Below are 14,269 nucleotides of genomic sequence, written 5' to 3'. Positions count from 1 at the left end.
ACATTGACTGTGACCACAGCAAAGGTTGTTTCCTCTCTGATGGGATCTGCTTCAATGTCATTGTTCATTGCTTTTACCATGATAAAATACTGGGACTTTGTTTCACTGCTTCGTGCATTGAAAACCTTTATGACACCTGGCAGAAAGACACAAAAAAGTCTCTGAGCAGAAAGTTAATACATATTCTTTCCAACATAAATCTCCACTTTAAGTTAATTAATCATGGATACTTAAATTGCGAGATGATTGTCTAACAATTGTGGCTGAGTTGCGGACAAGACATGGAAAATCATTATTTGCGGTAATGTGGAAAAGCTGATTATGGGAGCCCAACCATGCCCGGGGGAGCCCACGGCTGACAGCGGCGGATCCCACTGTCAGCAGCCTGGGGCTGGGGTGCTGGAACAATGTTTATAGTTGGGGTGCTGAGAGCCATAGAACCAAACTGTAAACCCTGATATGATGAAAACCACTTCAAGTTAGGGACTGCAGCAGCACCCACAGCACTCTTGGTTCCAGCTCCCACTGTCGGCCGTCCAGGGCATGGCTGGATTCCTGCTATCAAAATTGCATTGGAAGCCTAATATTGTGGGAGCTGCAATTTCCACAATATTGCAAAGTAGGGCCTTAACTATGAAGTAGGGAACTCAATGTCTAACTGACATTATCTGGAATATCCACCTTTGAATATATTTCTTTCATAGATTCATAGATGGTAAGACCAGCAAGAATCATTATGACCATCTACTCTGAAAGCAAACGTGTTAAAGAGGTAAAAGCCAAACTAAAAATGTTTCAAGTTCCATTAGCTCGACTCAGTTAAGTTACATGCATTTATAAGCATGGGTAGTACCTGAATCTGGCTCTATATAAAACATGGCAAGGATTCCCAAATTGTCTTCAGCAATGATGTACTTCAAATTGTTGAATGTCCAGTCCCCATCTGTAAATATGACTCTCCCAACCAGAATATCCATTTTGCTATTTTCAAGCACACTTAATATATTTCTGCTAGCACTTGGAGTCTCCTCGTTAACATGAGTCACTTTTACAGTTGTGATGGTGCCTGTGGAAGAAGAAGGAAGGCAAGGACAGCAATTTATATCTTAGAAAAGATCACAATGCAGATCACTGAGGAAATGTTCCCCTTGCAGCTTCTTCACAGCTCTGAAAGTAGAACAGTTGTTCAGTTGCAGCTGTTTTGCTCCCATGTGTACTTTTGTGTATTCCTCCACACACATCACATATCCTGTACTGACATTTGTTTACAGTACCTTCTAATGCAGCATGAGCCTGTTTCTCTCTCTCTTGGGAGAGATTCTGCTTGACAGCTCGAGAGCCTGGTCAACCTCAATACAAGGTTAAGTACAGTTCCTTCTGTGACATTGTATTTTAATGAGTCTAATGTTACCACAGTTTCAAGAGCTATTATGTTAATAATCTAACCTTACATATGGTCCCCCTCATCCCAAAGGACCCTAAAGTGCCTTAAAAACTCTAACGATTGTACACTTGCCAGACATCAGCTGGTGTAAATCAGCGTAGCTCCATTGAGTAATTTGGAGCTATGCTGAATTAAACCAGTGAAGATCTCACCCTACACCAAAGTACTTTCCCATTCCTAAACAGCACCCAGCTCTGTGTTAAAAGACAGCAAGTGTTTAATAGCATATGGCCACAGCAAAGAAGAATACTCTCCTCAACTGAAACTACTGTGCTAGGAAATAGAGGTAAGTAAAATGTAGTTTTACTCTATTTGTATAAATTGTTAGGCCTGAATTGCAATAAGACTTGTCATCATTAGCTTTGTTTTGAGTTTGAACTGTGTCCAGGAACCAGTAGTGATTGAACAGAGCTTTTGGTGGGAGTGCCCCAAAGATGTTTGTGAATTATTTTACTTTGTTCACAAACTTCTTCATGCTGCTGTTGATGGCAGATGTCGGAGTTTGAGCTAACTTAGATGGAATAGTGTCTCTGAGGGCTGAGTTCATCATGTGATGAGGAGAGTTAGCTGATCTCAGCAGAGGTTATTTTCACTTGGAGTCAAGGAACTGTTCTTCTCTGATTCAGCTGGAAAAATCCAGAATTATTTTTTCCTGGCTCCTGTCTCTGTCTGGCTCTTGCAGAGCCATAGTCTGTGGCCTTCTGTCAGGCCCTCAGTTACTGAGACCTGACTTATTTCCTATTTAAGTTGACAGTTATATCCCAGTTTTACAAGGGGAATTATTTCCCTGATATCTAAGTTCTCTTGTGAATTAGAGTTGTTCTTGGACAGGTGCCTCAGAGATAGAATGAGAGAAGGTGGATTAGTGACCAGACCCAAAGTCTACTGAAGCCAAGGGAAATGCTTCCAATGATTACAATGGGTTTTTAATCAGGTCATAAGGGCACAATTCAATTATCACCTAGGTTTTATCCCACTGCCTCTCTCTCTGCCACCCACGTGCACAAGCCTTTTGTATTGATGGAGCTAAGAAACAACTATTTTCAGCTGCTCTTTTTTTACGTACTGACATTATGGACCAGATCCTGAGCTTGTGTAAATCAACACTGCTCCACTAAAGTTAACGGAAACACTCCCTTTGGCTTCAATGGGCTTTGAGTCCAGTTGTGACTCCATCTTGTCACGTTGAAGTCAACAGACCTACATCCATTTATACCAGCTGAGAATCTGGCCCTACCTCTGCAGGATACAAATAATCTTTGCCTGGATAACTATATGGGAGTGGCCCCATTTAGGAGGAGATGAAATTTCTGTTCTGTTAACAGCCTCCAGAAGAAAAGGACACTTCTTTAAACAAACTAAACAGTGAGGTTCTGAGATATTTGCATACTCAATATTATTGTTCACATTAGAAAAACTCTGTAATTGCTTCTTTAATCATTTTGATCATACAGATATTTGAGTTGCTGAACAGTACTTCATGTCTCCTCTGGTTATTTCTGATGACTGCAAGTGGCCATTACTTGTTTGCAATAGTGTGCTTCTAACAGATACTTGAACCATCAGTGTATACTTAATCTGTATCTGAGCAAAAGTACCAGAGTCATCGTTCAAATGTTTAGGCCCAATCTGTGGCAGTAAAGGAACTTTGTTCATACTTGAGCATCCATCTAAAAACAGCATGTTAACGTGTAACCTGAACTTGAAGGAATTCAAAGCATTACTAGTCAAATGCATTTAGGACACTTGTGGGATTGTGCTCTTTATAACTGAATGAATGTACTATAGATGTGCATGTGCAACTAATATATGCTTTCCCTTAAGTATGGAGGAATGACCAGGGTATCTTTATTCCCTGGAAATTACTGGCTGCTGGAACAATCCCTTGAGGCTATTTGCAGCCGGGTGTAAATTAAAGCAGTCATGAGGGTGCTCTAGTTTACACTGAAGGGGCTACACCAGAGTCAGGGAGCACAAAATGACTAAACAGCCATTTTTATTCCCTCTCCTTCCTGTCTGTGCTCAGCACAGCTCAGCTGGACTGGAGGATATAGGCCACAGTTGTTGTCTAGTGACCTTTTTGTTTTATTAAAACAGAAAGTTTACAATGCCAATGACTACAATAATCTCTAGATCCTCAAAAGATATGCAGGTGTCTAACTTCCAATGGATCCTTTGAGGACCTGGGACTGAGTGTCCTCAATTTCCAATAGATCCAATGGGACCTAATGGGGGCTGCGGGAAGCAGCACGGGCCGAAGGATGTGCTGGCCACCCTTCCCACAGCCCCCATTGGCCTGGCATGGCGAACCGTGGCCAGTGGGAGCCGCGATCGGCTGAACCCGCGGACACGGCAGGTAAATAAACCGGCCCGGCCCGCCAGGGGCTTTCCCTGACTGACCACGTGCCAAAGATTGCCGATCCCTGTGCTAGTCTGTCAACCAAATAATGGGAAGATTTGTTTTTGACAATAGCAAAGTGTTCTTAGAAATAATTGAACCACATTTGCTGTAACTTTTCAAAAATATTCAGCCTGAGGCAGACACCTAACTTTGAAAATTTCAGCTTGAACAGTGAAAGTTTGGCGAAATTATAATCAATAGAAAGCATGAGGCAACTTAAACCATAGTTGTTGCTCAGGCCTATAAGAGGTAGAAGAAATAGATTCTGCAAAAATCAATAGTCTTCAAGGAGTGCATTAGTATATTACACTTGTGTTCCACAACCATAAGAATACATTTTCTTTAATGGATTCATTTGGAATCAGTGCAGATGTTATGGATATTTAGAAAAGAAGTAGCATGTAATTCAGTATTTTAAATATTGAAATAAAGTGTCCCACTCTAATATTCTGGAACATGTCACTTCACAGTAAATTAAAATTGCTTCAGACCTCAAGAATCAAAGTGGAAATCAAAATTACACTGCTGTATAGCCACACTCATGGATGTAATTAAAGGTCTGTCAGCACTTTCATTATATAAGCCCCATTTTTTAAAGCATTTTAGAACTTGGCCATGACATTTTGCTTTAGGCTGAAAGCTGGGATATGAGTTTCCTGCGTAGGAGTGAATTTTTCTTCCCTATGAAATTTAATTGGAATTAGATTATCCTCTTATGTTTCCTTTGAGTAGGAAAGGGTTAAAAGAACTTTTGTCCAGTTTTTGATGCTCCCCTCACACACACAAGCAAATGACTTTGTACTCCCTTAAAAACATTGCAGTTACTTTAGTTTGCAGGGACAGACTAGACCATGGTGCTTGCCCAATGCTGAAAGCAACATAGACTGAGCAATTATTGTCCTGTACTTTTGCTTGTTCAGAGTGATCTATGACCATTCTAAGGTAACAGCATGGTTGGAAACTAATTACGGTATATACACCCGTGGAAAGCAATCGACTACAAAGAGAGTTTTAAAATACACAAGGAATGTTGGGTTTGTCCCAAATTACTCAACAGCTGATATTTGTACAATGTCAAATTATACATAGAACTCCTATAGAAGTAAGTGAATAGAGGAATTCATGATGAACAATGAATTTTATACAAGTTCTCATTTCCACTGAATACAGTACTTTCATATACTGTTATTTTTTAGAAGAATTATATCCACTGCCACAGAGCAAGGAAGCTGCTTATCCTAAATACCAGAATTAGTACAAAAAGCATTGCTGATCATTGTAGACTTGGATAAAATTAAAGGTGATTGTGGTATTTGGGAAGAGTTGTTCAGAGGAGCACCACCCAGGTACCAGGTGGAGGCATTCTGTCTGCAGAGTCTACAAGCAGGGAGAATTCCTGCATGGTTATTGGAGCAGCATGACAAGGAATGACATGTACCATGTTCTTTTAAAGGATGAAGCAGGTTCATTACCCACTGCTGCGCCTGAACCTTAGCAGATGTTGTAGGGGAAAGGTAATGCTCAGTATGCTCCTACTCTACCAAGCCAATCCTCTAGGTATGGAATATCTCCATCCTTGCCAATCCTTCCTCCTCCTCAGCCCCTTACACACCAACCCAAATAGAACCACAAGTGTTCTCACAAGCGAAAGATAAATAGTACACGCTTTATTTATCTGTGACTAAATGTCATCATCAATCCAGTGATACGACAGAAAGTCTTGCTTTAAATTTTATTAGTAGTTAGAGTAAATGTTTCACTGGAAAACTCGTTGAGCATTAAATCATAGGTTAAAATGTTATCAGGGCCTGTTCTGTCTCTATCTCCACATGCTAGGGTCACACCAGAAGGGTTCCAAGGGGAACTCTTTCAGGAACTTCAGTGCCACATGTGACAAGGACATGAGGGGAATCAGAGGTGGCAGTTCAAATTGGTGCATCATGTTAACATATTTATATATGCAGTAACATATAGTAACATATTTCTCTGGCAGTTTTCCCCTGGAAAACAGCTAAGACGACTTTTATTTGTGTCCTTGGTTTAAGATAAGAGGAAGGCTGAACTGTTACCTTTCCATTTTGTATATGGTGCCCAGAAACCAGAGCGATGGCTGTATCAGGGACTGAGTCCTGCAAGGTGCTGAGCTCTCCTGCAAGTTGCGGAAGCATCCTCAATTCCCAGTGAAATTAGTTGGGATTGAGAGGATTCAGCTCTGCCTTGCTGGGCTGCCCTCTCGAAACACATTTAGATAGAATGTTTCCACTACAGATGAGGTTTTAGAAACACATAGGCATTAGGCACCCAACTCCCACTGACTTTTCAATACGACTGGGTGTCTTTCTGCCCTTTGTGCTTTTGAATGATTTATTTTTAAGTTAATTCTTGTGCTTATGAAAAATCCTGCATTGACCAGAATGAAGCATGTAGCCTTGTATGTGTCTACATCATAGCCAGCACCGGTGCAAGATTTCCTATGATTGTATATCAACCCTTACCTGGAAGAACTTGAGGACTTAGGGGGGAGATAATTCTCTATATCCATTCAGTCCTTGACATGCTTATCAATGGTGATGCTGATTTAGGAACTGTGTGGACAATAGCCAACTAGGACTTGGGCTGAAACAATCAATTTATTTCATACAGTGAAAGCCACTGAAATAGTGGTAGAGAATTGTGGACAATATCAGCTTGCCTCAGATCTGAGTGCATATGAAGTAGATATGAAAGGCTCCATATATTTTGATAGCAATCCTCTAAGTGATTTAGTCATGTTAATTTTCTGTTGTATACAAAAAAAACCTTACATTCAGTGCAATGCTAATGTCAGACTAACATTCCCAAAGCTATTTTGGATTTGGTTTTTGATTTACACTTAAAGGTCCTGAGCCCACTGGGGAGGGTTATCATTTACATCCTGTAAAATGAGAGGTACTGCTACTGTAGAAGAATGCATTCTGTCACCGTCACAAGTTCTGACTACCAATACCCACCTATGAGGAACAGCAGGGTCTTCATAGTCCAAAGGGTAGGAAATTGTAATCTCACTAGTTTCTAGAAGGCCGGCAACATGAAAGAACATGTCAGTGCTGATTTTACAAGGCAAGTTGAGGCAACTGAAACAGCCGTTAAGAAATGCAGAATCTGAAAGACTGTGGGGGCAGAGGTGGAGGAATTGCTATAAATACTCATTTGAAGGGAAGAGTCATTTAAATATAAGCATCATATCCTGATCCAAAGTCAATTGAAGTCAATGAGAGGCTCTTCACTGGGTAGTGTCTGTGTTGAGTTCTTTGGGTGAAATGTACAAAACCTGAAGTCCTGTGTGATTCATATGGCTACTAATGATCCCATGGGACTTTCTGTAAGAGCACGACTAGCCTTGGTACCCTTAGCTAAAATCCCCACACAGAATCTGTTTTGCAGGGTACTGGTTAGTTGACACAGGCATCCTCAATTCCAGAGGCAGGTGTATTTGCGTCATGGTGTATATTTACTATTTGGAACCCTTTCAGGTGAAAAGTGCTTGATAACAGTAAATTTATATCTGAATAGGGGGTATGGAATGGCTTCCATATGAAGAGAGATTAATAAGACTGGGATTTTTCAGCTTGGAAAAGAGATGACTAAGAGGGGATATGATTGAGATATATAAAATCATGACTGGTGTGGAGAAAGTAAATAAGGATGTGTTATTTACTTCTTCTCATTACACAAAAACTAAGGGTCACCAAATGAAATTAATAGGCAGCAGGTTTAAAACAAACAAACAAATAAACACACAACTCACAGTCAACCTGTGGAACTCCTTGCCAGAGGATGTTGTGAAGGCCAAGACTATAACAGAGTTCAAAAAATAACTAGATAAATTCATGAAGGAAAGATACATCAATGGCTATTAGCCAGGATGGGCAGGGATGGTGTCCCTAGCCTCTGTTTGCCAGAAGCTGGGAATGAGTGACAGGGAATGGATCACTTGATGATTACCTGTTCTGTTCATTCCCTCTGGGGCATTGGCCACTGTGGGAAGACAGGATACTGGGCTAGATGTATCTTTGGTCTGACCTAGTATGGCTTTGATCTTATGTTCTTATGATAGCATTATTAATAAAAATAACCAATACTATTTTTAATTTGAGGTAACTTCCTTACTATTTCAGTAATGTAATGAATAACTGAAATGAACCTTGCTACTGACAACTCTATCATGTTTAATAATCAACACTTAATTCAGTGTGCTATTGTTACTTCAAGGATAGTTTCGTTAATATTCAAAAGTGTGTGCATTTTGGTAATGAACTCCTAGAGTTAGATTCTCACAGCAAGAGGAGGGGCTGCTAGTTGCATCACTCTGACTCTGAGCCACCTGGTCCCATTACGAGCAGCTCTAATTTATGCCACTGGCATAAGGTCCTCCATCAAGGATCTTGTATCAATGGAGGATCAGGTATGGTGCAGCTCCACCCTGTCACATCCCTCTTTGTTCCTGCAGACTCCTGACATGCACCTTCCCTTCTTATGACAGAAGGGAGAGAGAGAAAAGGGACATGGTTGGTGCATGAGGCAACTATGTTGCCTCTGTAAGCGTTACACCAGTAAGGACTTCCCCTGTACAAAGGGAGTGATAGCAGGAGGAGGGATAGTGCAGTGGTTTGAGCATTGGCCTGCTAAAACCAGAGTCGTCAGTTCAATCCTTGAAGGGACCACTTAGGGATCTGGTACAAAAATCTGTCAGTGATGGTACTTGGTCCTGCTGTGAAGGCAGGGGCCTGGACTCAATGACCTTTCAAGGTCCCTTCCAGTTCTATAGGATAGATAGGTGCTCTCTACTGGCATTCTCCAGCTGCTCTAAGTCCACTTCATGCTATTCATGGAGAATTTTGGAGGGGCTGTGCTTAGTGCAGGTAAAGTAATGTAATATTAATTTAAATCTGTGTTAAAGTGTTTTCTATCCATATAGGCATAGAAGGTCAACATTTTGAATCAGTGAACCTGCTCATGCCTTGATCTCCCCTCTTTGGAGGGGGAAAAAGGGATTGTCTTGCAAAAGTACTTTGGACCAGATCCTCAGCTGGTATAAATCAAAGTCAGTCAAGCTATGCTGAAGATGTGGTCCAGTGTAACCAAAATTCTTGCATCTGCATTGCCACTGTATCATAAAAGCATCAGGTAATGTATGATACTCTGCTGACTTCTGAGTCTTACAACGTTCGTTCTGAATCACAGCTTTGGGAATGTTGATTTTCCAGATCTAGTATTAGAAGGCTGTTCAATAATATATTAATGATATAACTCATTTTACAATGTGGCTTATGGGTAATATGCTGTCAGATTCTCAGTAAAATATATCCTATGAAACATTTCAGTAAAATTAAAAAAACATGCTTTGATTCTGTCAAAATCCCTTGTGTGTAAACTACAGACTTCAGAACAAATTGTACAATGCCTTTCTTGTATATGTCTATAAAATACTGTATATGTATTACCATTCAACCAATACAATTAAATTTCAGCCTAAGCGGCCTGTTTTTTCCAAAATAACCGGGACTGCGTTGTGTACTCCTTCTTAAGTAAACAAGGTTAAATGATGTTTAAGTATGCAAGATAAACGAAATCCTTATATTACAGTTAACAATGAATAGCTAATTACATTGACCAGCCATTAGTCAAATCAACAGTAATTTTTCATGAAGGCCAAGGGACTGATTTTCAGAGGTACTGAGCACCTGCAGTTCATGCTAACTTGAAGCTGAAGGTGTTCAGCATTTCTAAAAAATCATGCTATGTGGCAGAGCTCAGAATCTAGCCCACTATCTCTATTCCAGGTGCCTTGTTTGGCCAATGTCATGTGGAGGTCAGACTAGTTGATCTGAATGGTCCTGTCTGGACTTAAATCTGTTAATTGTTTCCAAAAATCAGGGGTGACATTTTCTGGCTAACTTGCATCAAGGTTGCACCAAGTGTAAATGAAAGCAGAATTTGGCCTTAAGGGCCTGATCCTCCAACCCTTATGCATGCAAGTAGTCCTGTTGCCATCACACTCACTACTACTTATGGAAAAGACTGAGCATCTAAAATTCTACTACACTTGAATTCATGCATTCAAGGTGTCGCATTCAAGGTGTCTCTCTCACAGAATATATTATTTGTCACTTATCATCCGTTGTGTTTTTATAGGTGCAATAGCATTCTGCTTACTTATAAAACACATTGCATTGTACTTTAGATCTTCACATGTTGCCAAGGGACTTGTCTAATATGTAGAAAGGACTTAATAGTGTAGTTTGTTTTACATCTACTTGTCCCACTGAAATCACTGGGAGCTTTGAGTGCACAAGGAAAGCAGGGTCTGGGCCTGAATTCCCCAATTACAGCCCCAGTTTAGCAGTTTTAGTACCCATTTCCTTATTACCTTCATGTATAGAAAATGCTCTGTAAATGTCCACAAATTCATAATGGACTTTGTCTCCTACATCTCAATCAACTGCAGGCAATCTGAGCACCATTCTCCCAACAGGCAAATTTTCCAAAATGTTCCTTAGAGACCCTGGCATATTACTTTTGGACAGTAAAAATAAGGACAGTAGAGCCTAATGAGACATTGGATTGAAAAGTGTAGCGCGGGTTACAGAAATAAAAGATCAGTTTCACTTCCTAAAGGCGACAGCTGTCTCTGTTCCAAATGGTCACAAACACAATCTCTTCCAGTATTTCTCCAAAATAGACTTTGGGCCAGATTCTGATCTCAGTTGCATGACTGGAATGAAAGTAGCCTCAGATTTACATCAGTGTAACTGAGATCAAAGTCTAGCCTATTAAATGAAGCAAAAGAGAAAAGCAGATAATTTCTGTATTTTATGAATCTAAACACTTTAAAAGGCAATCATTTGAAACCAGATATAGTCTAATGTTCTCAGAGCAGGAAACTAAAGGGATGCTGTGTTGAAGGCAAAACCAAAATACTCTGAAAAGAAACGTTTCTGAACTACTGAAAACAGAGTTGCGGTTATGTTTCATCTACTAGGAAATGTTCTTCAGGCTGAGAGGAAAAATAGTCAGTCTCTCTCTCTCTCTCAGGGCTTGTCTATACCACGCAGCTTTTAGCGACAAGGCTGTCTCAACACAGCCTTGTCGATAAAAGTCAGCGTGTGTAAATGCTCTTTGTCGGTACTTTGTCAGCACTTTTGCTGACAAAATACTTTCAGTCCCACGAGCAGCGTTAGCTTTGTCAGCAGGACAACGCTCCTGCCGACAAAGTCGAGTTCACACTGCCACTTGCATCGGCAAAACTTTTGTCTTTCGCGGGGGCTTTTTAAAGTACCTGTGAAAGGCAAAAGTTTTGTCAACAACTTCACAGTATAGACGAGCCCTCAGAAGAGTGAGCAGCACTTGAAATGTCACCTCCAATATTTTTCTGGTTTTAGTGACTATTTTATTATTAACTCTTGTTTATACTTTTAAAAATGTTCCTGACTTATAAAATGTCTTATCATAAAGAAAAAAAAATCAATCATTACCCAGCATGGGCATAGCTAGTGAGATTAGTACACTTGCTACATGGTCAAAAGTTGTTTATACCCAAATGGAAGACGTAGTAAATACTCACACAAAGACAGGGGCCTCATTGTTTGCATTCTGGATGTTTATGGGATTGGTGCCCATGCATGATCTGGGAGTTATTTTTTCCCTGTCTTTGGCAGCAACAACCATGTGGAAATGGTAAAGTACATAAGAGAAGCAAGATTTGTACTTAGAAACAATGAGCCTAATTCTATAACCTTACTCAGTGTGAGTAGTAGTATTTGCTCATGCCAGCTGTTCCTCTGAGGTCTGTTCTTGTGCTGGGCCCATCACCACAGTGTCTGAGTATGTCAATGGGAATACATGCATGAGTGAGTGCAAGGGTTGCAGAATCAGGCCCATTGTGAAAAGTAATCTTGTTGAGCTTACTTCTCCCACCCTTTCTTATGTTGAAGAGCATCTTAATTCATGAATAATAGTGCACTCGTTATCCCTAGACTACAGTGCATTTTACAAAGGAAGCCAAGAGCATTATCCTTGTTCTACAGATGGGGAAACCAAGGCACAGAGACTTGCCCCAGGGCAAACAGCAGCAGACCTGAAACTAGAACCCAGGTTGCCTAAATGCCTATCTACTGTGCTATTCATTAGACCAGCCATGGGCCTATTTGTATAGTGAAATACTACTCCTCATGTGTAAGTGTGGCAACAAATGGCTCTAAAGGATTGTACAAAATCCTATCCTACAAGTTGTATAGATACGTGATTCCTTGTAGTATATTTTTGCATAATCCACCTCCACAGACTCCTGTTTTATGAACACATTGTGACTGAGCCACAAGCTACTAATTTCATCAATCCCCTCCCCACCGACCATCCTGGGTTGAGACACAGGTGCATCCCCCTCCCTTGACCAATACTGGGAAGGCATGGAAACTCCTTGAAGGAGCTTCACCCAGGACATGATCTCTGACTAGCCAGTGGCCAGAGCAGGATGGGCTAGGTAGGTGGTATGGCTATCTGCGAGCAGAGCAGAGAACCTGAATTGTGGCTAGAGGAGTTGTACGGTGCTCTGGGAGCAGAGCAGTGAAGCAGGCTATAGAGAAGCTGAGGAGCTGCAGGTAGAGCAGGAAGCTGGCTGAGGGAGCAAAACCTAAGGCTCCACCTGTACAGCAGGGTATGAGCACCGTACGTTGTAGCTGGCTAAAGGTCTGTGCTGTTCTTGACTGGCTAAGCAGCAGTTCTGCAGAAAAGGACCTGGGGATTACAGTGGACGAGAAGCTGGATACGAGTCAACAGTGCGCCCTTGTTACCAAGAAGGTCAACGGCATATTGGGCTGTATTAGTAGGAGCATGGCCAGCAGATTGAGGCAAGTGATTATTTCCCTCTATTGGGCACTGGTGAGGCCACATCTGGAGTATTGTGTCCAGTTTTGGGCCCCCCACTACAGAAGGGATGTGGACAAATTGGAGAAAGTCCAGCGGAGGGCAACAAAAATGATCAGGGGGCTGGGACACATGACTTAAGAGGAGACACTGAGGGGACTGGGGTTATTTAGTCTGCAGAAGAGAAGAGTGAGGGGGGATTTGATAGCAGCCTTCAACTACCTGAAGGGGGTTCCAAAGAGGATGGAGCTCGGCTGTTCTCAGATGGTGGCAGATGACAGAACAAGAAGCAATGGTCTCCAGTTGCAGTGGGGGAAGTCTAGGTTGGATATTAGGAAACACTATTTTGCTAGGAGGGTGGTGAAGCACTGGAATGGGTTACCTAGGGAGGTGGTGGAATCTCCATCCTTAGAGGTCTTTAAGGCCTGGCTTGACAAAGCCCTGGCTGGGATGATTTAGTTGGTGTTGGTCCTGCTTTGAGCAGGGGATTGGACTAGATGACCTCCTGAGGTTCCTTCCAACCCTGGTATTCTATGATTCTATGTCACAACTTGAAATCAACCGCTTAAGCCACTGTACTTAAGGTATCAGCAACCTCTCTTTTCTCTCAGCCTCATTAATATCCCTTTCCTTTAGCCATGTGCGGGTGTTTATTGGGATCCCCCATGGTTAGTACCAATAGATTTAGCAGCTGAAGCATCTTCAGCACTTTCTTCTGAGTCATGACACACCTGGCATGCTACTGAGTCCCCTGGCGTACCACAACACTGAGCACCTGAATCAATTACAACATCTTGTGACCTCTCATTGACCCCATTTTGCTTAAATAGATATTGTTTTTTTCAGGTAAGACTATACGGTAAAATTTTCAAAAGTACCTGAGTGACTTAGGTTTAACCATTAGGGAGCCTAAATACCATTGACTTGAAGGTTGAGATGGTTAAGGAAGCTAAGGCCTCTTTGTTTGAAGGTAGGGTTGATATCTTGGGGTTATAGTTAATAGCCATGGAAAGTCTTACATAGATTCAATGGCTATTTAAATCAAACTCTTCTTGTTTTAGGATTAGATTTTTAGAGGTGCCTATGGAAGTTTAGGTGCCCGACCCTCATTGACTTTCAATGATCATTGGGTGACTCTTCCTTAGGGGTCTTTGAACATCCGACCCTTAATTTTGAGGGGTTTATGTGCATAGGATGTTTATAAGTTTGAACTGGTTTAGAAAGAGAACAGGATAGGCTAAATTTAGGATTTAGTTATTAAAAGCCATTCTGACACTCTGCCAAGGTAAATGACATATTTGGAAAGGACACTACACAGAAATTATTTGCTGGGGTAAACTCCTTCTGAGGGTTCACCACTACTGTCTTCTAATCCTTTTTCCCTTTTCTCACCATTTGTTGTACTCATAGTGTTAATCATGCCCTAGATTTTTAAGCAAAATGTCATTAAAATCAATATCAAATTTGTATTTCTTTCTAAAGAAATCATCTTCTTAGAATCAGCATTTTCTGCACATAAA

Source organism: Chrysemys picta, chromosome 1 (genome assembly GCF_011386835.1).
Source record: "Chrysemys picta bellii isolate R12L10 chromosome 1, ASM1138683v2, whole genome shotgun sequence".
NCBI classification, from domain to species: domain Eukaryota; kingdom Metazoa; phylum Chordata; order Testudines; family Emydidae; genus Chrysemys; species Chrysemys picta.
Note: the sequence above shows the minus strand (reverse complement) of the source record.